Source organism: Rhinolophus ferrumequinum, chromosome 5, assembly GCF_004115265.2.
Source record: "Rhinolophus ferrumequinum isolate MPI-CBG mRhiFer1 chromosome 5, mRhiFer1_v1.p, whole genome shotgun sequence".
Classification (NCBI taxonomy): domain Eukaryota; kingdom Metazoa; phylum Chordata; class Mammalia; order Chiroptera; family Rhinolophidae; genus Rhinolophus; species Rhinolophus ferrumequinum.
This window is the reverse complement of record NC_046288.1, coordinates 61,587,588-61,612,977: the sequence shown is the minus strand read 5'-3', so window position 1 is coordinate 61,612,977 and position 25,390 is coordinate 61,587,588. Positions and strand designations below refer to the sequence as shown.

At 37.5% G+C, this 25,390-nt stretch overlaps 1 long non-coding RNA gene across 1 annotated transcript in view; it reads left to right on the top strand.

Annotated features, from left to right (window-relative positions):
- Window positions 1-16,208, top strand: part of LOC117022424 (uncharacterized) — a 125,235-nt gene extending 109,027 nt beyond the window's left edge. Inside the window, exon 4 of the long non-coding RNA XR_004423049.1 lies at window positions 15,224-16,208. This is a non-coding gene — a long non-coding RNA (uncharacterized LOC117022424). The remainder of the gene's footprint in view (window positions 1-15,223) is intronic.
- The last annotated feature ends 9,182 nt before the right edge of the window (window positions 16,209-25,390 follow it).

Sequence of the window (25,390 nt, the reverse complement as noted above, 5' to 3'; positions counted from 1 at the left end):
CTTTCCCTTTGGCGTTTTCAGTGTTGTGTATCCACAAAGACAAATATATCTGCAGCTAACACATTATTGGGGGTGGGAAGGGAGTATTAAAGTTTTCTTCTGATTATAAACGTAATAAAATCTTGGTGTAGAAATCTAGAAAGTACCAAGAAATGTAACAGGAGAAAAATAAACCATCCATAATTGTATCATTTTGGTATTTCTCCTAGATCATACTGAATATATCATTTTATACAGTCCTTTTGTTACACAAACTATTTATAAATATTATATTTGAAAGCCGATGTTTGTTCTATTGTACAGATGCGTCATATTTTTCTTCATTGTTCCCATCGCCACTCTTCCTTTTTTTTTTTAAACTATTATAAAGAACTCTAAAAGGAACATTTTTGTGCATACTTTTTTTCTGTTAAGAAAGATTTCCAGAAGTGAGACTTTTGAACCAAAAAGTATAGACATTTCTAAGGCTCTCTATATATTGCAAAATTTCTTTCCCAGAAGGGATTCTACTATTACAGTTCCTCTTGTAATGTATGAAAGTATCAGTTTCATACAAATGTCCAGGCCTTGACTTTCTTTCTCTTTTTGTTTTGAAGAACTGATCTAATACAATAATAAAAGATGTACACAGTTGCTATTTTTCTTTATGTATATATTTGGTCATTAATAAGGTCTACCATTTTAATTCAATATATATTGGACACAAGGGTAGAGACTGTGTCTATTTTGATTGTTGCTGACTCCCTAGTGCTGAGAAGAGTGCCTGACATATACAGTACACCCAATAGTTACTGTTTGAAGTGAATTTTAAAATTATATTCTTGCCCACTTGTCTATCAGAAAATAATGTTTTTAATGAAAATGATAGGATCCTACGCTGGAAAGACTAAGAGTTCACAATCTAGTTATAAAAGGTAGCATACAAGTTATATTACCACACATGCGCATTGGCTTACCTTTCTAATTTTGGAAGATTTGTATAATATTGAGGACAGAATCATGGAAAAGTCACTAAAATGAATTTGTATTCTGACTTGACCTAGAGTTAACTGTGTGACTTTGGATCACTTCTGTGAGTATTTTGTGCCTCATCTGTAGAACAGTGCAAAATAAAACAACAGACAGCATATGTGTCCTCTTTCATTTCATTGAGACAATCTAAAGGGATAATTATAGGTATTAATTAAAGGCAAAATTTTGGAAAAGCAAAAAGTCATATTCAAATACAAGACCAAAGTACTAATATTTCACTCTCAGAGTTTCTGTTACAGGTGTCACTTTTCTGATTTATAAAAGGAGGGGAGGGCTTGGGTTAGCATCATACCTAGTGTATAAGTGTACAACAAATATTAGTTGAATAGGTTATTTCCAAAATTCTTGTTTTGACTCCATGATTCTGAAATGTCCCATAGGCTGAAAAAAAAAAAAAAGGTAACAAATGTGGTTATGAAAAGTAGCCATTGCTCAAGTATTTGAAGTAAAATTTAATTACAAAGAATTAACTAAGAATAAATCTTCACTTCTGATCATTTCCCAAAAGAAAGCTTTAATATAATACACAGAATTGTTGGTAATATATACAAAGGAAGTAGCCCCAAAAGGAGGGAAGATAATTCAGACAGTGAAGTCCTTATTTGCCCAATACTTATTAGAGCAGCTAGAAATTAGAAACAATACAAATTTTCAACAATAGGAGAAGAGCTAAGCACACTAAATTATCTTAACATAACAGAAAGTTCTTTAGTCAATGACGGCACATACGCGTATATAATCTGTGCCATTACATGGAAATGTATATAGAATGTATTAGCAAATGAAAAACAACACAAAACAGTATACACACCCAGGTTACCATCACATGTAAATATATAGATACATATATTTCAAGATGGGAAAAGAAAATGGAAATGAAAACTCAAGTAGATGTGTATGCCCATCAAGATCTCTTTCTCTTCCAAATAAAATTGCCCAGCTGTGTCATTTTTCTAAAGTCAAAAACTTGCCATGAGTTCAAAGGACAGCTCAACAGTCTTATCCTAAAATATGATGGCTATAAAATAGGAGTTATATAATCAGCCAAAAGAATCTCTCCACAAAAGATGCATCTTCTGTCCAGGCTTGTCCATTGCTTGACATCTCCCTTGACTAAATAATGATTAATAGACTATATAAACAGTGTGTTAGGTATCTGTATTTGGTTATGGATGGGGAAATTATTTATAGTTGCCTAAAGCCGGTGTGGCTGTCTGGAATTTCTATGAGATTGAGATTGTCTTCATTTCAGGGGAGAAAAAAAAAAAAAAAGCTTTGTTTTGTAAGAAGGAAAAAGAAAAAAAACCAATCTGTGCAGATATCTCTGGAATCAGCTTCTTTAAGGAGAAAGAAGCTTCTTTCTCCTTCTTTCTCCTACAAAGTGGCATCTTTGTAGGTAGCTTGGAAAAAGAAGAAAGTATGAGACTGAAAATATGAGATGAATTTCTGAACTTCGTGGGAGGAACCTTCATATAAACCACAAAAGTAGGCTTTTGACTAAGTTCCCAAAAAAAAAAAAAATCAGTTTCCTGTTTGCTTAGGGTTACATTTTGATGTCTTTTTGGTCTTAATTAGGTAATTTTCAAGAGTACATGGAAAATGTCTTGGCAATACCCCTTCATCCACAAGGAAGTATGCAAATAAAAATGGTACAGAAATCACTTTAATTAATCAATCGAGGACAACACTCCATTTGATGTCAAAACTTTCTCTGGGTCATAAGGCAGTTCCATTTCCAGTTTCTTGAGATACCTCCATACTGATTTCCATAGTGGCTACACCAATCTGCAACCTATGTGAGGGGTGAAATGTCTAACTAGTACATTGTTTTGTACACCTGAAACTAATAAAAAAAAATGAGGTAAGGCAATGCATAGTATGAATAAAGGTATGAAATTAGAAAAAAAAGTTTTTTTCTGGAGATAATTTACACCTACAATACTGGTAAAAACCAACAACAAAACACACACACACACACACACACACACACACACAAAACCAAACCCAAAAAACGCTGAGCAGCATTTTGCTTAGTTTAGTAAAAAAAGTAAAAACTCTTGAGACAATACAGCAGGAGGAAAAAAAACACAAATAAGCCAAATTCCGTTATCTAAAATTAAATCTGACCAAGCTAGTCATAGTGGTGGTAATGAAAGAAATAATAGTCAAATTTTTTTGAACACACTGAGTCAATAATTCTACTTAATGCTTTACCTATACTATTTTATTTATTAATCAACATTAGATTATTAGAAAAATAAAGTAAATTCTTTATAAAATAAAGCTAGCAGTCATTAGAACCAGGATATGAACACAAGTCTGTCTGATTTCCAGGGGCTTAGCTCTTAACCACTAGGATATACTGCCTAACCCTGATACTACAATGATAGGTTTGGGTCAAACTCAATTGTTTTTTTACCACATAACTCAGGTGCTCTCTATTATTATCTATGGTTAGTAAATGGAAAAGCACTGTGAAACAGTTGTCTGATTTTATATACAATAAATGTTTCATTATGTGACTCTTTAGCTGAAATGTTCTGGGAAGCAATCCATTCCGTTTTAAGCCCACAAGTAAGCCAAAACTCTATGAATTGTGCATCATCTCTGTTTTCTCAGCCTCCTATCAACTGGTAAAACCATTGATAATAAATTTGTCAAGAATAAAAAAAACACAAATTATGAATGTCAGGAACTAAAGAGAGATTATCAGTAGAAAGCCTATAGACATGCAAAAAATAAAAGATATTTTAAAGAAAATTTCGCAATAAATTTGACAATTTAGAATTAAAAAAAATTTCTTGAGGTGCAATATTCCCAAACAGATGCAAAATAAAATAGAAAATTGGAATAGCCTGTGTCAATTAAAGAAGCTGAATTTTTATCTAAAATCTTTACACAAAGAAAAATTCAGGGCCAGATAATTTTGCTGGTGAATTCTCTCAAATATTTAAGGAATAAGTAATATCAATCTTAGATAAACCCTTTCTAAACATTTGTTTAAGGAGATTAGCATACCCTGATACCAAAGCCTGATAAGAACACTAGATATATCATAAAATTACTGACCAATATCCTCCATGAATATTCTTAACAGAATAGCGACAAAGTTATTTAAGCAACATATAAAAAAGAATAATACATTATGATCCTGGATAAGTCAGAGCTCTCCAGAGAAACAAAACTATTAAGATAAACATGGATATAAGAGGACATTTATTATAGGAATTGGCTCATGTGGTTAGAGAGCCTGGGAAGTGCCTCCAACCTGTCCTCTGCAATCTGAAAAACGAGGAAAGTTGGTGGTGTAATTCAGTCTGAATCCAAAGGCCTGAGAAATAGAAGGCTGATGGTGTTAAGTCCAGATCTCAATCTGAAAGCTTGAGTCCCAGGAATGCTGATATCTGCCTTTTTGTTCTGTTCAGGGGCTCAAACGGATAGGATGATGGCCACCCACAATGGGGAGGACCACCTGCTGTACTCGGTTCAACCATTCGAGTGCTAATCTCTTCCAGAAATACCCTTACAGACACACAGATAAATAATGTTTTACTAGCTCTCTGGGTATCCCTTAGCCCAACCAAGTTGATACATAAAGTTAACTATCACAGGTTAAGTTGGGTTTATCCCAGGAATGCAAGATTGGTTTAACCTTTTAATATCAGTGTAATTCACGATATTAACAGAATAAAGGAGAAAAAATATCAATAGATGTAGAAATACCGTTTAACAAAAGTCACACTGATTCATGATAAAAACTCAAAAAATTAGAAAGAGAAGGGAACTTCTTAAATCAGATAAAGGACATCTACAAAATAACCTAAATGTAATTTCATACCAGATGTTGAAGTACTAAAAATTTTCAGTCTAAGATCAGCGACAAAGCAAGAATTTTTGGCCTTATGTCTGAATCAATATAGTACTGGAGGCTGAAGCCAATGCAATAAGACAATGAAAAGAAATAGGATGCATACAAATCAGAAAGGAAGCAGTTAAACTGGTTGTATTTGCAGATGACCTGAATATTCACAATCAAATCCTCAAGAATCTACAAAACAACAACTAGAACTAACAGGTGAATTTAGCAAAGTTACAGGGATTTGTACCAATATACAAAAACCAATGTAGTTTTATATATTTAAAAGCACACAACTAAAAATAAAAAATTTTAAATTCCATTTCCAATAGTTTCAAAAATATGTATTCTTAGAAATAAACTTAGCAAAAGACATGCAAGATCTGCACTGAAAAACTAAAGAAAAATACACTGCTGAGAATAATTAAAGATCTAAATGAACAGAAAGATATGCCTTGTTCATGGACTAGAAAATTCAATATTTTTAAGATATCAGTTTCCCCCAAATTTATCTATAGATACAATTCAATCCCAAACATAAACCCACCTGGAGATTTGCAAAAGTTGGCAAGCTATTTCTAAAGTGTACATGGAACATATAAGACCTAGAATATTCAAAGGAATTTTGAAAAAGAAGAGCAAAATGAGAGAGTTTAATTACCTTACTTTAGATAATCTTTAAAGCTATAGTAATTAAGACAGTGTGATAACTGGGACAAGTAAATTAATGAAAAGAATAAAGATCTCACAAATGGACCAACACTTACATGGTTATTTGATTTAAAAAAAAAAAAAAAAGCCAAAACAACCCAATAAGAAAAGACAAATATTTTCAATAAGTTATCTTAGAAATATTGAATATCCATGTGGTAAAAAATTTTAACTTCTGCTCAACAAAGATATCATTTAAAAATTAATGAAAATTGCACAAATTCCAAGAAAATGTTTACAACACATATATCTGACAAGGGGCTTGTATCTAAAATACATAAAGAACTCTTTCAACTCAAAAATAAGACAAACAATCCAATTTAAAAAGGGCGAAAAATTTGCCCAGACTTTCAGCAAATGAATTATGATAAGTGGCCAATAAATACATGAAAAAGCACTCAATATGGTTTGTTATCAGAAAAATTTAAATTAAAACCACAGTGAGATACATTGCAAACCACCAGAATGGCTCCAATTAAAATAATTAATATAATGGATATTGGTAGGGCTGTAGAGCCCCATACACATTGTTACACATTGTTGGTGGGAGTGTAAAATTCTACAAACACTTCAGAAAAATCTGACACTTATTATAAAGGTAGACATATTATTACTCTATGATCCAGCAATTCCATTCATAGGTATTTACCCATGTGTATTAGTGTTCTATGACAACCACGACAAATTACCTCAAAGTTAGTGACTTAATACAACATAAATTTATTATGTTACAATAGTGGAGGTCAGAAGTCTGACATAGGTGTCAGACTAAATTGGTGTCAGTAGGGCTGCATTTCTTTCTGGAGTCTCTAAGGGAATATACATCCTTGCTTTTTCAAGCTTCTAAAGGATTCTGTATTCTTTGTCTTGCGGCTTTATTCCTTCTTCTTCAAGCTAATATAGGTGCATTGAATCCTTCTCACACTGAATAATTGATCTCAGCCTCCATTATCACATCTTTTTTGACTCTTCTGTCTTCCTCATCTATTTTTGAGGAATTTTGTGATTACATTAGACCTACCTGAATAATCCAGGATAATCTCTCAATCTCAATATCCTTAATTTAATCACATCTGCAAAATCCCTTTTTGCTATATAAGGTAACACATTCAGTTTCTAGGATTTAGAGTATAGATATCTTTGGGGAGGGCATTATTATGCCTACAGAAGTTTACCATCAGGCCCCTAAAGAATCATATTCATCCAACATACAAAATACACTTGAACCATTTTCAGTTCCCCCAAAGTTTTAATTAATTACAGTATCAACACAAAGTCCAAAATCTCATCTAAATTTCTTCAGCTCTGAAGTCTCAGATCTTATCATTTAAATCATCTAGACTGAGTATGGGTGAGGCTCTGAGTGTAATCCATTCCAGGGCAAAATTCCTCACCATCTATATACCAGTGAAGATAGAAAACAAGTTATCTGCTCCCCAAAATACAATGGTGGTACAGGTAAAGGATAATAGTCACTGATACTCCCATTCTAAATGGGAGAAAATGGAAGGAAAAAAGAAGTCACTGGTCCCAAGCAATTTAGAACTCCAGCTGGGCAAACTCCATTACATTTCAAGGTCTTAGAATTATCCTCTGTGACTCGGCTCTGCCCTCTGGGCTCCAGACTTCACACTGAGTCCTTCCCTTTTGTATGCAAGGTAGCCTGTTTGTTACCTGTATGTAGAATTTTCAGGGTCCAACAAGTCTTCTTTCATTTCATATTTTCTCAGTCTTTTCCACCCAAGTTGGCAATATGTTTGCTCATATAACTTTCTCAAAAACTTTGCGGGTCTCTTATGTATGTCACAAGATTAACTTCATTAGACAAAAGCCTCCACCACAGATATCTTCTAGATAACCCATCCATATTTTTGATTTCTGCTGAGATGGTTAAGAAGATTTATGACTCACATGTTAGTCTCTTCAAGAAGCTTTTCTATATGATTGAATACTCTGACCTTTTTTCTCCTAAGGTAGTAGTAAAAGTTGTCTTCTCACACCCTCCATTTTATCTCTAGAGAATGCTTTATACATAGTGAATCTCATTTTTAGCATCTTTTGCAATCATGATAGGATGAGAATTTCCCAAATCACTACGTCTTGGTTCCTTTTAATTTTTTTTATTAAAAGTTTTTCCCTTGATTTATCTCTTTCTTCTCACATTTTACTGATAGCATCAAGAAGAAATGAAATTATACCTTCAACGCAGCTTGAAAAACTCATGTAAAACAGTTTTATCACTTACAAGTTCTGCTTTCTATATAACTATAGGGCAGAATTGCTGCCATATATAATAAAGATCCCCTTTCCTCCAGTTTCTAATAACATATTCCTCCAGACCACTCATCAGCAGTACCTTTACAACCCAACATATTTCTGCTAACAGTCTGTTCATGACAATTTAGGTACTCCCAAGGCAATTCATGTTTTCTCTACCATAGTTCTTACTTCCTCTTAGCCTTCACTGTTAGAATCTTTAACACCCATAGCTCTACTAACAATTTGTTGAAAATAATCTACGCTTTCTTACCATGAACCTCAAAAATTCTTCCAGCCTCTGCCCATTGCCCAATTCCATAGCTACTTACATCTTTTCAGATATTTCTTGTAGCAGCACCCCCTATTTTCCTGTACCAAAATCTGTATTAGTTTTCTCCAGCTGCTTTAACAGATCCCCTCAAATTTAGTGGCTAAAACAACACAGATTTATTATCTTACAGTTCTGTAGGTCTCATGGGATAAAATTAAGGTGTTGAAAATCAAGGTTACATTTCTTTCTGGAGGCTCAAGGAGACCAAGCGAAATGAAAGCATATGTCCACAACAACAACAGTAAAAACCTTGTATAAACAGCTTTACTCATAATAGCCTGAAACTGGAAACAACCTAAATGTACATCAATAGGAGAAGAGATAAAGTTAGTATATTTGTACAAATAAATACTAAAACATAATAAAAAGGAAACAAACTGTGAAATAGGCAACAATATGGGTTCATCTCAAAAACATTATGCTGCATGAAAGAAGCCTTACACAGTAAAGTATGTCTAGATGATTCTATTTCTATGAAATTCTAGAACAGGCAAAACTATTCCATGGTGAAAAAAAATCCAAATAGTGATTTCCTAGAGGTGCGAGAGTAGGGGCAAGATTGACTGGAAAGATACAAGAGGGAAACTTCAGGAGGGATGGTAACGTTCTGCATGTTGATAACTATTCAGATACACAGGTACAGACACCTGTCAAAACTTATCAAATGAAATACTTCAGACTTACATATTTTAGTGTACATAAATTTTGCCAAAAACCCCATAAAGAACTATAATTAAATATAGCACTCTAGCTAATTATATGGGTAGTGAAGCATTTACAAGAGTGTACTAACATTTACAACTTACTTTAATTTTCATTTAAAAAATAAATTGGATTGATGGATGAACAGAGGGATAAATAGATGGATACTTATGAGATAAAGAAAATATAGCAAAATACCAATAGTAGACTGTAGAAGTGAGTATACAGATATTTACTGTAAAACTCTTGTCAACTTTCTCTGTATGTTTAAAAACTTTCATAATAAAATTCTTGGAGGAAAAAGGCCACCCTTCTCCATTCTTCCAATTGGACCATGCTAGTAGTGAGAATCTAATTAAAGACCTTTCCATGAAGACTGTCATCTCTTCCCAACTCTTACATAGTATATGAATACATCTCTTAAAAATAAACTTCCAACGAAGATTTCTACAAGCTTGTCAAGACTTATGAAGAAAAATCACTAACCTTTAACGAAAATGACATTTGACCCTGGTGGGACACATACTAAACATTTAGCATAATTAATGTGAAATTACTAGCGTTAGCAATATCTTTAGAAATTTTCTATACTTGGAACTCAATAATTGTATAGCTAGTTCTAATTAGATCAGCTTATTGCTTAAAACAATAAATCATGAAAAATCAAGTCACGACTAATGACATGACTTTCAAAAATAGTTCAACATTTGAGAACTTTAAACACTGTCACAGTTTCAACAATATATATATTTGCTTTTGTTCTCCAAGTTTAATTTCCTACTGATTAGAAATAAGTAAAAAGTTAGCTTCTATGGTAAGATAAGATTTTTAAACCATTGTATCAAATTGACTCTTCATCAAACTGCTATGATTTTTAGAGCTCCTCTAGGGCTAAATAGTTCCTAATACTAACTAGCTCCGGCTTGATTAAAAGCCATATTTAATTCTCATTCTCACAAATGAAATTATATTCTACTCACAAAATGAATATGCTTTAAAAGGTGATTATATTTGCAAAGCACTTTACCAAATGAGAGATGTAAACGGTTATTAATTACAGTAAGTCATTGTTTGACACTTCCTTTATTCTGGTCCCTTTAGATTTTTAAATGTATTGGTTTTCAATTATACAATTTATAGGAGGGAGTGAGGCTTAGCTCTTTTCCTGCTAAAATACTCAATGTGATATGAAAGGCAGAGGAGAGACACGATGGGCTAACAGGCCTCTTGGTCTTTTAGCAAATGCAAGAATTGTGAAACTAATTGTATTTTAAAGGACCACCTGTTGCAGAATGTAAAGGAAATTTTTTTTTGCACCACTTCTTCATGATGGGCAAGACCATCAAAGAAACATCATGGCATCATCATGTCTTCTTATTTTTATAAGTATGATTCTTGTAAGAAAAATGCTAACCGTGTCAACACTGGTTATGAAGAGTCTCTCTTTGAATTATAGGCATGTAATTTTGCACTGATTCTAACAGGACAAAGGCTGGGCTGCTTATGGAAGATGGTTGAATGAAAGTAAACAATCTGGGAAAATAGATGGAAGAGTTAAAAATCAGCGTTCCAAGGGATAGGGTAGGAGGTAGGGGAGATGCTAAGAGATGCAGCTTCACTTGCCGCCTCTGGAGTGTTGAGAATGCTTCTATGCGTCAGTGGCCTAGAATGAGATCCCTCCCTCTGTTCCCATAGCCCAGAGGAACCCTCTCCCTAGTCAGTCTCTGTTGTACTAGTGACAATTTATGGGGACATATGTGCCCAGAACATTAAAATTATATTTGTATATCATCTAATAACCCCCTGACATTTCCTAGGCACTTTCTCTGTGCAGGGCATTGTGGGAGATGGACAGACATTAGCGAGGAGGAGGAATAGGTTAGAACCTCTTCCCCAAGTTTATAATTTGAGAGCTAGAACAGAGCATATACAGATCTACACCTAGTAATTCGGGGACCTAAACATCTGATTGCTTAAAAAAACAAGATACAGACAAATGATTCATCGTAGCAAAGAGTGTTAGGACAGAGTACAATTGAGCTGCTGTGACCCCTAGTCTATTTTACTCTTCTCATAGAAAACTTTGCTCTCTTAATATAAAACAAAGTGTGAAATATAAATTGGTCCAAGTGGGAGTCACTGAATAAAACTGGAGAAAAACAAAAACAAACAAACAAATAAACAAAAACAACTAAAATATCACCTAGTCTAGCGATTTTTAGAAAGTCTGTGGAGCTCCCTAGGGTGTCTCAGATATGGAGGGAGGGAAGGAAGGAAGGAAAGAAGGGAAGGGAAGGGAAGGGAAGGGAAGGGAAGGGAAGGGAAGGGAAGGGAAGGGAAGGGAAGGGAAGGGAAGGAGGGAGGAAGGAAGAAAGGAAAAGAGAGAGGGAGGAAAGGAGGAAGGGAGGGAAGGACGTAGGGAGGAGACCACTGATCCGAATCAGCTCTCTTATTCTACCTGAGGGCAGAGAGGTTAAGTAACTAACCCGAAGCTATACAGCTAGCGTATAAATCTGATTTCCAGACTGAGTCACTTTAATATGCATCATACTGACGCGATAACATCTATGGCCCTCACTATGGGTTACCTTCCCGATAAGCATCTCCTGAAGGACCTTTCTGCCACTGCCCTTTTCTTCCTTGCCATTAGAACCCTGTATTAGTCAGGTTTGGGTTGTCCATATAATTTCAGGATGGCTGAATCTCTCTCTGGCCCAAGGATTGAATCTTAATCAGTCTGGTGATTATGGTGTAGTAAATAGTGGATATCTGTTCTAGGTATGACGGTCCACCATCTTTTGGATAGCCTTTCTATATCTGGGGAAAGTTAAGACATGTTACGTGCTTGTGCCATGCAGGGTGTCATGCGGGGTCTCTGGTCCCGCTCCCCACACAAGAACACAGGATATGGCTAGGCCAAAAAGGAACACCCATAGAGCCATAGATAGGGGAGTCATACCACTATATTCTCGCTGGTGGCTGGGTTGGAGACACAAGAAGCAGGAGCCACACGATCCACAACCTACCATCCGCTTCTCTGTCAACCAACCTCACTTGCTAACTGCAATCCGTGCTTGCTAGCTTAGCCATGGCAGTTATATCAGTGGCTAATGGCTAACCAGTAACAGCCGATGGCCAACTAGTCACAGCTGATGGCCATCTACCCGAGCCAGCACCTTTCTACGTGAGGCTGAGAGCCTGAAAACTGCTCTCTGGGACTCTGTCCCCACAGCTGGTATTAAAAATTCCGCCTTGCTAATGTCTAAGCTACAACTGAAATCAGGCTCCCCTGACACTAGACCTTCACCCATCCTGTTAAGACTTCAATTCAAAAGCGAACAGTGTGAGCAAACAGTCTGTGTGGAGTTTCTCTCTTTTGCTGGCTCACAGGAGTAATTGAGATATCTGGCTTCCAGTGGCAGTAGTGTCAGAAGCACCAGTTTCTCTGTGGTTTCAAAGACAAGTTCCTGGTACAAAGGAGGCATGAGTGGGAAAGTCGGTTCCTCTGGTGCTCAGCGCGGTGGAGCCACTGGGGTTGTCTCCTGTCACGCCAGTTCTGGGGCATAGTTCAGAGGATTGGTTATTGACAGCTTACCTTCAAGCCTAGTTCTCAGGCCCTCCCCCAAATACTGTGAGCTACCCAGCATTTGTTTAATTTTACATAATGTAGTACAGAAATTTTGAAAGTTATATAAAAGTAGAGGGTATTGTAAAATGAACTCCTGTGTACACACTCCCATCTTCAAAAATTATCAACAATTTTGTCAATGGTGTTTTACCTATCCTCTCCTGATCCTTAGAGTATTTTAAAACAAATACCAGGCATCATGTCATTTCACTCATAAATGCCTGAGCATGCCATTATTATCCACAAGAATTAACAGCATCTAGTGTCCTTAATATCCAGTTCATATCTGAATTCACTTGGTTATCTCAAATATGTCATTTCATGGTCAGCTTGCTTGAATCAGAATGCAAAAAGTTCACATTATTGCATGTGATTTTCATATCTTAAATCTCTTTATTCTATCTCTCTTGCTCCATTTTGTTTTCTCATGCCATTGGTTTATTAGAAAAACTGGATCATTGCTCCATAGAATATCCTATATGCTGGATTTAGCTGATTTTCTCCTCATGGTGCTGTTTAGCTAGTTTCTCTACCCCTAGTATTTCCTTTAACCTGGTAGGTAGGTTTGGTGAGTTGGTGAGATTCAGGTTCAATTTCATGGTTTTGCAAGATTCCTTCCCAGGAGGTGCTAGGTCTTGTACCACATCACATGATGCAATGCACATTGGCTGGTCCTCCTTTTAATGGTGCTAAGATTGATTGGTGAATTACAGCCAATATCTTTTAAAGAAACTATTTTCCTGCATTATCACCTGCAATCAGCTTCTATGATGGAAAATTCTAACTGACATACGTGGGGAAGGGACATGGGTACATTCTGGATGTTGAGATGTGATGAAAACTTTGCAAGGACACTTCTATGAGAGCCGTCCTTGCCCAGGTAAAGAACATCCTTTCTTCCAACCTTTGGCTATTGTTGCACGAGGATATGATGTTTGAGTCTGCTACCACCATTCATGCATCCAGGAAGGACAGTCTGAGGACAAAAGCCAAACCACAGAGGGTGGCAGAGTCGAAGATGGAAAGAACGGTAGGCACTTGATGATGTCAGAGCACATAATTTAATTAAACCAGGAACTGTACTTCTTCCAAACTTATGTGAGATAATAAATTGCCCCATGTTAAAATGCCTTGCCTGTTTCTAATGCCATGGCACACATAGAAAATGATAATGTTTGCATGGTGCTCTGGCATAGGAGCTTTTTGAGAGCTTGCATTATATAAAGTTGTGGATATGAAAAATAAGATGGAAATTACTAGGGACTATGTGGAATGCAGAATTTATATGAAATTTCTAAATAATAACATTTCAAAAATTTTAGTGATGAACTTGAGCTTGCCTTTGTGAATATAACATTTATTTTCATCAGAGTCATGCTTGAAATGGCTACATGAAGTTACTCATCCACATTTATAATAATGACAATCTTTATATAGTACTTAAATGTGGCTGTCAATAAGAAACGTTGCAAAAGTAGGTGATAAAGATTTAAAACCCTTTTAAAAACTACTGAAAAATACAGTAGCTGCAATTATATTTGACAAGTTCAACAGCTCATCTTTCTGTCATTGACAATTTAATGCTATAATTTCTTGGATCAGTGCAAATGTTTTCTCATTTAATGAAATTTTTTTCATGTCAAATATTTCAAAACAAAGCAAAGTTCTAATTTATTGATGCACTGTTGAAACAGAGACCTAATAGCGAGCTCAGATGCCGCTAAGTGGTAATATCAACTACAAATGGACAGAAGTATTGGGTACATGTAAAGACGAATGTTTGGGCCACCACTTGGTGTTGTGCTGCTACGAGCCTCTGCCTTACTCTCTATCCCCCTCCCCAAAGCATAGATTCCATGCTGTACTCTTTGAGCACTTAGAACAGGCACCTTTCCAGCAGCTTCACTGGAGAACCTGCTTGGCTAACTCGGCATGCCATGAACCCATTCCCACTCAGGCCACCCTGTGAGGAGCCTCTGATGAGTCTTCTTCTTCTTCTTTTTCTTCTTCTTCTTCTCCTTCTCCTTCTCCTTCTCCTCCTCCTCCTCCTCCTCCTCCTCCTCCTCCTCCTCCTCCTCCTTCTCCTTCTTATTTTACTGTTATTTTATCTAAATGTGTTTACAAAATTTAGATATAAACTTCATATACTCACAGCTCTAGCTTTTAAACAACTCTAAAACCCAAACCAATTTACACAGTATCCAGAAACACAAGTATAAAAAGTAACATTTATACTAACAACCTAAATTCAATGTGATGAAAGATGTTATTTGCCAAACACATGACTATGCCACGGGATGCTCTATATAGCACCGGTTCAGGATGCTGACGTTACTATGAACCCTGTGATTTTTTTTTTTTAAAAAAAGATTTTTATTAAAATATAGCTAACATACAATATTATGTTAGTTTCAGGTGTACATCATAGTTATTCAACAGTACGTCCCTGGCACTATACAGAATTATTACCACATTATTGATTATATTCCCTATGCTAAAGAAGTGATCACCATGATAAGCCTAGCAACCATCTGACACCGTACCACGATATTACAATATTGTGGACTATATTTCCTGTGCCGTACATTACATCCCCAAGACGTATTTGTTTTATATCTGGAGATTTGAACTTCTTATTCTTCTTTATCTTTCCCCCCTTTTTAATTTTTCAATTAGAGTTGACATTAATATTATTTTATATTAGTTTCAGGCATGATGAGGCTTTGTTAGCAGGAGTCAACCTGCAGAAGTATCCCAGCTGGCTGCCTGAGGCTGAAATGATTAATATCTCACAGCACAGGATGTCATACCAAATTCTGCTCTTCTCTTTACACCATCTTGACTTGGGTCTTCTTGTGCTTGCAGCATAAAGCACGGTAGATGATACAACATTACTTAAATTATGTTCAGGTTACAATGCCTTAATTGCATTTTCCTTGGGAAACAATATCTACAACATGCCATTCCTAATTCATAGGGCAGTTCACTTTGGGGAATGGCCACAAGGAAGGTCATATCTTTGATGCAAAGAAAGAAGTCTAATATAGCAGACGCTTCAGACGTGCCCGGGTCACCTTCCATCGGTCCACCTCTGATTGAAGCCACGGCTGTGGTGGACAAGTTCATGTGGGTTAAGTCTCATCATGCACCACCAGCATCTCCTCTTTGGCACATTCTGCCCCAGCACCTTCTCCCAGGTGGGTGCAGGTCGGGGTGTGAAGATGTGAATGCCCCATAGGCAGTCCTCATTGGATGGTGAGAAGGAGCTAGAGGGATGCTCCTGCCTCCAGTCTTTCAAGTGGATGGTTTTGAGGAGACGTTCTCCACAATCCTCCGAAGTCCCAGAGGACACGTCTCCATTGAATGCAGCGGTGCCCTCGATAATGCACTTCGTTTTGGCTTTTCCTTCTGCCGGTCTCTCACTCTCCTTGTCCCCTCACTCCTGCTTCCTGGGATCACCTCCCAAATAAACTACCTGGACCCGGGACCTTGCCCTAAGCTCTGCTTTTAGAAGAACCCACACTAAGAGATCAAACATTGAAATTCTTTGTATGTAAGTTGGAATCTTGTCTAATAAATAGGCTGACTTTATATGAATCTGCCCAAAATAAAATTTTTATATTTGATAATGATACTCATTTAAAAAAAAAAATCAAACAGCGTTATCTGGAAGGACTACACTAAAGCTGGATTCCCGCTACGGCTCTGATGAGAGTCCCAAACCCTGCATGGTGTCTCATTAACAATGCAGGCATTCCCCAACACCGACTGATGGCAATCCTAAAGACAGTTTGTAAATTGAGTGCTTGCAACTTGAACTGTATTTTCTAAGGAGAAAATACCGTGTTTTCCAATAGAAAGTGTTCCAAATGGCAAAACAGAACCTCAAGGCAAAGAATTATCCACTCTGCTTTGCCAAGGAAGAGGTGAAACAATGAGGGATTGGGCCTCTGAAACTTTCCGTTATAGCGACAGAGGCGGCTATGCTTCAAGGTGCAGTTAAGAGCTAGAGGAACAGACAGGGCGCCGACATCAGAGGACTCGTAAGCAAAAGACAATGATGACCTGAAACTACAGGGGGGGAAATGTGACTATAATAACGGTACTGGTTAGATAGGGTACCCCCAAATTTATGTCCATCCAGAACCTCAGAACATGATCTGATCTGGAAGCAGGTAAGGTCTTTTCAGATGTAATTAATTAAATTAAGATGCGGTCATACTAAATTAGGGTGGGTCCTAAGTCCAGTGACTGGTATCTTTATGAGAAGGCCAGGTGAAGACACAGAGACACACACATAAGGATGCAGGTCACGTGACAGCAGAGGCAGGGATTGGAGGGATGCAGTTCTAAGCCAACGGAGACCAGTGATTGCTGGAGCCACCAGAAACCAGAAGGAAGGATTCTTCTCTAGAGCCTTTTCCCCTAAAGGGAGCAGGGCCCAACCAAACCTTGATTTAAAAAATCTAGCCTTCTGAACCGTGAGAGAATACATTTCTATTGACTTATGCCACCAAGTTTGTGGTAATTTTCATGGCAGCCTAAGAAACTAATATAATAACTAACAAATACTGGGAGCCGGGTTTCGGATCAAAAAAGATTGATCATTTATTTTTTATTTATTTATTTATTTTACTGCACTGTACACCTGAAGCTGAATAATAACAAATGTCAACTACAATTTTCTATATATATATATATAGTTACAAGAAGTGGAGTACAGCATTAGGAATAGAGACACTGGAAATGCAACAGCTGTGTGCGATGTCAGAGGGGTAGTAGATTGGGGGGGTCATCACTTTGTGAGGGGTATAAATGATAAATGTCTAACTAGTACAATGTTTAGTACACATGAAACTAATTAAAAAAATAAGTTATTTTCAAACATCAGGTTTCTCCCTTGTTCTGGGTGCAGGGGGAAGGTGTTGCCATTTTTTGTTTCCATAGCTGCCAAGTGGCTGGAACAGAAGAAAATCCCTCATTTTACTTTCACATGTGCATGTAATGTAGTGAGATATGATGTCATGTCATGTCATGTCTAAAGTCAGGATTGAACTCCATCTAAATGCTTCTGGTAATGGAAATGATGAACACTTATCGATTGCTTACTATGTGACAGAAACTAATGTTTAATCATTCATTAATGTTCACAACAATGTTATTATAGGGCTGGCCCTGTATTCTCCCCATTTGACAGATGAGGAAACAGAGCCTTGCTTCCAAAGGTATATAAGTGGCCATAGTGAGGCTTTGAGTGGGAAGCTGACTCCACAGCTCATGCTCCTAACCACTATGCTGTATGCCATGGAGATGACACATGAAATGATTCTTTTAGAGCAGATAAAATGTCTCAACTGCTCTTCTTACTCCTCAGCCGTCCTTACACGGTCACCTGGGGCTGTCTCAACTGAGTCTGCTGGACAACTTGCTCCTGGTTTGAATCTTGGAAGGTTTGAAGCTCTAAACTCTGTCCTGCTTGGGAAGTCAATGACGAAATGCAGGAGTCCTCCCTTAATGAGGGGATGATGGGGACAGGCCAAGACCCCCAGTGGATGCCTGAAACCACTGATAATACCAAACCTTGTATCTATTTTTTTTCCCCCTATACACACATAACTTTTCACTCCAATGAAGCCATTGAGGCCTCTCTTTGGCCTAGCTGCATTCCAGCATCACTACTTATGTGCTTTGGGACCATTATTAAGTAAAATCAGGGTTACTTGAATACAAACACTGAGATACCATGACAGTCAATCTGATAACTGGTTACTAAGTGACTAACAGGCAAGGAGCCTGCAAAGCATAGAGATGCTGGACAAAGGGATGAGTCACGTCCTGGGCGGGATGGAGCCGGACGGTGTGAGATTTCATCATGCTACTCACTATGGGGCACAATCTAAAATCGTTTATTTCTGGAATTTTCTCTTTAATATTTTTGGACCACAGTCCAAAAAATACTACCTTTCTGCAGATAACTGAAACCGTGGAAAGTGAAACTGAGGATAAGGAGGGCTACTGTATTCGTATTTCATTACCTAAAGCAGATCTATACAGGTAACTCTTATTTGCGACTCTTGAATATATTTTACTATGAAATTGTCTTCCCTGACGTGTATGGGTTCCGTGGCACATCAAATCATTTTTACTTTTAAGGAACGGAGACTAGTATTTGTGCAGTAAACTTGTGCACCTGCTAGTTCTCCTAACTTTAAAAAATCCTTCGCTGTTTCCCTTTAAACTACAGAATAAAATTTAAGCTCCTTAGTATGTTCTACATCTGAGGTTGGCAAACTTTTTCTGTAAAGGGCCAGATAGTAAATATTTTAAGGTGGCCATGTGGTCTCTGTCCACCGCTCAATTTTGCTGTGGTAATGAATGAGAAAACAGCCATAAATAATATGTCAAAGAATAGGCATGGCTGTGTTCCAATAAAACTTTATTTAGAAAAACAATCCCGGATCCAGATTAAGCCCAATTGCCTACGTTGCTATCATTCAGAAGGTGGACGCTGCCTCCAGTCTTAAGCCCTGCTGCACCCTGAATTATAAGCTCCATTCCAGTCACAATGAACTGTTTGTATCGTTTTAACTTGCGTGCTCTTTTATTTCTTTGCACCTTTGTATAGGCTGTACCCTTTGTTCGCAAACCCTTCTGTTTCTTCTCATTCCACGATCAGGTTACTTATCAAACTCCCGTGGACAGCAGACCATTCTGTATGAACCACTAGCGACATTTGTCCCATTGTATTATAATTATTCATTAATTAACCTATAATTATCCGTAGCTCTCATCACCAATTATGACTGTTAGGACCTCAAGGAACACACTTCCTTGTGAATACTTCCAGACAGTGCTCTTTCTGCCTCTGTCACTTGACATAATGTTAGTCATAGCCTGGTGTAGTGGGTATGTTTGCCCTTGCATATTTTCTTTGAGGATACAAAGCTCAGAGCCAAAGTAAAGGTGTATCTAACAATCATAGATGATTGTACAGCCTGTATCTATGTGCCCCTCTTTTATAGCCTAGCCTGCCTCCTTCTTCTAACTCACATTTCCCATAGTTTTGATGTTTTGTTTGCGTTTTGTTATTTTCCTATAGGCATTTCTTAACAGCTACTTCAAATCTTCATATAATGAAGCAGGATTTGTCATTTATATATTTATCCACAAATAACTCATTATTTCCCCTTGATCATTCTGTGTACTTTTTAAAAGTAGAAACACTCTGTATTTTTGCCTAGAACCTAGTCATGCACCGAGTGTATTTGATACCCAGAGTGGGTCATCTTTTCACACTCATCCTCCCCATATGACAAAATTATTTTCAGGGATAATGAAGGAACGAAATGAATAGTAACAATGGCCAGAAGAGCAACATAAACAGTGAAACTTTTCTTTTAATGAACTTTGTACCATTGGGACTGGAGAAAGAACTGTATCAAAAGTGACTCTGAACCATTAAGAACTTTCTTTCAAAATGAACACTGTATGCAGCTGTATTTGGTGTGTCAAGGGCAACTGTATCCCTAGGCATTCTACAAATTAACTTCCATAACTTCCATAGAATACAATGTTTATTAAAGGAGATAAATAACAAAATGTGCTAATTTGAGGCTCACCTATGTATTATTAAACTCAACAGTAACTGCAGCACTTGTGTAGAACTTAGACCAATAACAGAATTTTTTGAGGAAAGGTATTTTTTCTCTAATATTGCTGAGAATTATTCAGCACATGGTGATAATAAAAATTAGCCCATCTCTTAGTTGGTTTTATTATTGTTTTTAACTTCTCCATAGAAAATGTCCACACACACACACACACACACACACACACACGCAGAAACACCATTATTGGTCCTGTGCTGGTGGGTTGAAACTTCAGATTTGGAAGTTTCCTGTTGAAAGTACAGCCAAGTGAGGTCCACACTTCTCTGCTGAGATGTCTTTTCCTTTGGGCTTTGCTAAATAGATTCCTCCTTATACAACAGCTAACTGTCTCTGGGTGTCATATCTCCAGCTTTTGCATCTGCCAATATGTTTAGATTGACTTCACGGAGTGTCAGATTTTCTAATATGATGGTTCTACATTAGACTTGGACTCAGGATCCCTGCTCAAGTAAGATGCATTTCCAACTTTAGAAGAGTAGGGACAAAACTGGAACAAATCAGCATGCATAAATCACTGTTTAAATGAGTCCTGGAAAATAAAGTTTGGTGAATAGAACCTGCTTTATTAAGACTGAATTCAAAATGTGTATCTACTACTAGATGTCATGGGAACCAGCAGGGTGGGAACTGACATGTTTTCAGAATGACAGGACTGCAACCTTTGTGTTTTATTTTGCAAAACAGTTGAACTTGGGTTAAATAGAGGCTCAACGAAGGAGGCCAGGAGGCTGAATTTGTTTATCTGAGGATCTGAGACCTGGACAAAATTCCCTTCTTGTTTACATTGTGTCAGTCCATTTTCTTGCCTTCTTACATACAAAGGTCCTATGCCATAATCAACGTTCAAGAACCACACAGCGCTCTAGCACATTCATTTTAACACCTGTAGAACACTACAAATGTGGAGGGGGTGCAGATTCAATTCAGAGTGATTCCACCTGTTTTCCAAGAGTCTATTATGATTAGGCTAGATGTGCTGATGTGATCTGTCCTAGGACAGATGTTGGTTGTTGCTGATCTATTCTGCTTTTGCTCCATTAAAAATAAAAAAGGATCATTGCTCCCCTGGTTATCATTGGCTTCTTTCTTTTGCTTATAATTAAGAAATAGACGATAGTTCAGATAACTAAGTGCCCATGTGAGCTTGTTCCCATTTAATTGAACCAGATAGTGGAAGCAAGTGCAGTCATTTAATACAATTTTTGCATCTAAAGAAGCCATTTTTCAGACATGCGGGCACAGATCCTGTTAGTCATTCCCATTCTGTGAAAATTGAACTTTCATGGGGTTCTCATACTCTCAAGCTGCAGTGGATATAGTAGAGAACCCTGAACTCTTTACATCCCCAGGGGGATAGCTGAAATTGCTCTGTAATAAACATCTCTCATTAGTATTAGGAGTAAGTACCCTTACCCTGACCCCCTGAGCATTCAACACTGTCCTCTCCTCTCAGGCAGATAAACAACATGTAGTATTTACAATATGGGCTTCCTTTCCTCTTGGAAGATCCTGAATGAAGCCAAGGGGAACAGCTACAAAACGGAAAATTGACTATGATGGAACACTCTTTGGTGCTACATCTGATACGATTCACAATTTATTTTGGCAACACTCGGGATGGGTTTCATATGGTTTTCCTGAATTCAACAGGACTCCTGCCAGCAGAATCAAGAACACTAAGAAGTAATCCAGACTGAGGGAGAAAAAAAAATATGCCACCTTTCAAAGTGTTTCATAGTGTTGACTTGGTGATCTGGAAACCAGCCATTGCTCAAGTCCTCTATTTCCAACTGCTCTTCAACTATTGTCTTACTAGACTCGGGCTGATGGATGGTTTCGTAATTAGCAGGGTAGATAGCCTACAGGAGCAAACACTGTAAGAAGGGAGATGAAACGTGTGGCAGCCGTATAGTTTGCAATATATAAGTATTCTTAAAATATGGATGTTTCAGCCGAGTCCTCGTCTTTAAGAAACTCGACTGCACGTTATTGTGGGTTTCAGAGTTAACTCCTCGTACAGAAATTGACTTTTAGGCTGAAAGAATGGTGGATCTGTGATAGAGGAATGCTTTTTTCCCCAGAGTTGATGTTTCTGTTCCTATGAAGTGCCGTCTACTAGCACAACATTGTTGGGTTTTCTCTGTTCTCCATTCCCTAGCCGTCCTCAGGGTGAGTTTGAAACAGAAGGACTGGAAATGCTTCCCTGAACTCCTTCCTCGTCTCTTTCTCTTGGGAGGGAGCCCACCTGCAGAGAGCATACGTCACCATTGCTCTCAGACACGGAATAAGCCTGCAGGGGAGGAAGCCCACTTGTGTGTAGGTGTAGACAGACGGCATGCTCTTAAATAGTAGAAAGGGTGAGGGAGCCCACTGACTCATCGCTGCTAGCTTCATATTAGCATTGTTGATCATAAAAGTGACGTTTGGGTTCTCTACCTGCCTAAACCTCTTGTTTTATTTCTCAATTGGTTCAGAATGGGGGCAAGAAAAAGTGGAGCTAATTATTGGTTTCCCTCAAACCCCAAAAGATACTTAGCGAGTGGTAGGTTTCATCTGAGAGAAAAAGTTTCCTACTCCCCTTTCAGGTTTATCAATAGATTAACATTTCCTCCACCATCCACTAGATTAAAAGAAAGAGCTTGGTATTCAGTTTTAGACTGATGCCAGCAAACGGACGCTCTGAGTCAGTGAGACTGTGCTATGAAAAATCATTTGCCTTTACCCTTTGCTATAGACCTTGTGCATTCCTCTTGATTCGCTCGGAGCTCCAAAACCTTTCCTCTTACTGTTCCTGGGACTTAGATTCTCAGGATCATACCGAGGTATATGAAAGCCTATATATGTGGACCGCACTTAGATGAACTTGAAATTGGCAATGAGACTCTGTGCTTTGATCTGTAATTGAGAGGTCAGCCAAGAAAGGCATGGCCACAATTAAATATTAAATCTAGAGAGGAGGGGAGGAAAGCCAAGAAAGAAAGGATAGCTCCGAAGCTTGATCTGCAGCTAAGAAGTTTGCAAATTAGTATTTGAGGAAAGAATACATTTGAGATCTCCCAACATCAATAACATATTAATCAATAAGGACATTTGTCCATGATTATAACACATAATCAATAAAGTAAGGTCCTAATATTCATTTATTTCAAAGGTCTTTATCTACATAATCTCATTTGATCCTGTCCTGTGGAGTAGATTCTATCATCCCTATTTTAAGAGTTTGGCAAATTGAGGCCCAGAGGGAAAGAATAACTTGCTCAAACTCTCCCAGCTATTAAGAATTAGGTTCTCACCTAATATGTTTTCTCACTCCAAGCACAGTGATCTTTTTACTACTACTGCTTCCGTGCCTGTATACTTGAGATTACAGAAAACTTTGATATTTTAAAAAGAAGTAGATAAAACAGCTGGGCTTGAAATAATTGAATCTTTTAATTGAATATATCGTGAATAATACACTGGATTGCACTCCATGATTTGGAAAGTGACTAACATTCCTTTTGTTCTGTGATGAAAAATGATAAAGAATATGATACAGATTTCCATTGGTGTACTGGTGATATAGTATTATTCCATACTGGTGATATAGTATTAAAGACATTAGGGCCTACTTTATAAATCTTTGTCATTCAAATTTAAAAATTACACTAAAGATATATCTGTTTGTGCACATGTCGCTGAAACCTGATGTCAGCCAAGATTAATTTTATCTACATTTAAAGGGAGATTAGGACATCTGACCCCAATAAATGGAATTCTGGTGCACTGGGGTACAGAGATGAACTTCCAGAACATTCATTTGCTTAAATGAAGAATTGCTTGTTTGGACTCTGATTTGAGTAAAATGAGGTTTGAGAAGAGGCTGAATGTGTGGAGGTCTGGAAAACCACATGGGATAATGCAGAGGAGGCACAAATTTAGGTATCCGTGGGTACCCATAACTAACACCTAGTTAACCCCAAATCTGTCCTCTGTCCCTCAGGCCTCAAATGCCTGAGGCTGTCAGCTGTGCTTATCCTCCATCATCTTGTCTAAACAATCCACGCTCTCTCTGCTGTCTGTCACCCATGCTTCCTGAAGGTCTAACTCTACCCTAATGCCTCTAAATCTCATGCACCAACACCATCTCCATATGGGGTATGAGGTCAGGAGATTCCAGGAGAATACCAGCCCTTGAAATGCACATAGAGGCGGCCGGATGGCTCAGTTGGTTAGAGCGCGAGCTCTCAACAACAAGGTTGCCGGTTCGATTCCCGCATGGAATGGTGGGCTGCGCCCCCTGCAACTAAAGATTGAAAAAACGGCGACTGAACTTGGAGCTGAGCTGCATCCTCCACAACTAGATTGAGGGACAATGACTTGGAGCTGATGGGCCCTGGGGGAAAAAAAACAAAACTGAAAAAAACACACTGTTCCCCAATTAAAAAAAAAAAAAGAAATGCACATAACTCCTGATGTTTTTAAAAGCCCTTTCATGCATAATATTTTACCTGTTGTTCACAATTCCTCCATGAGGTAGGCAGGGAAGATATTGATCCCATTTTATAGATAAAAATATTTAGGTTCAAAGAAATTAGGCTAACAAATAGCTGAACTACCACCATCTACTACATCTTCAGAATCTTTCCTTCTCAACAAATATTCATAAACCCTCTGTACCAATTGTTCTTAAATATCCATGGGAACAACTCCATACTGATGATAAAATAAATTCCTTTCACTGTAAAGCATTTTTTTAACACCCATAAAATTATATTAAGTCTATTGAAGCTAAAACTGTATTCAAATGCAATAAAGTAACTATATAAATGCTTTGCTTAAAAGGACAGCACTCTAATTAAGAAGATTGTTAAAAGCATGGAGCATATGAATACATCTATTACACAGGATTTACTAGAACTCACTGTACCCACAGCAGTAAAGTGGGACCAGCTGTTGCCTGGAACATAGAAACAGCCTTATGAAGTCGAAACGGATATTTTAGTGATTCTTGTTTAAAAAAATGAAGGTGCCTGAACACTACCTTAATCCTTTCTTACATTGTGTATCAGTCAACCAATAGTTTTATAGCTTCTTTTGTTTCCTAGATTTCTGCATTTGTGGGCAGCTTGTCTTTGAATATTTGTGGGGTGAAACACTTTGCTGCTTGGGCTCTGTCCTTCTCTAAAAATGACATCCTTGTTTGAAAAGAATCCTCTTGC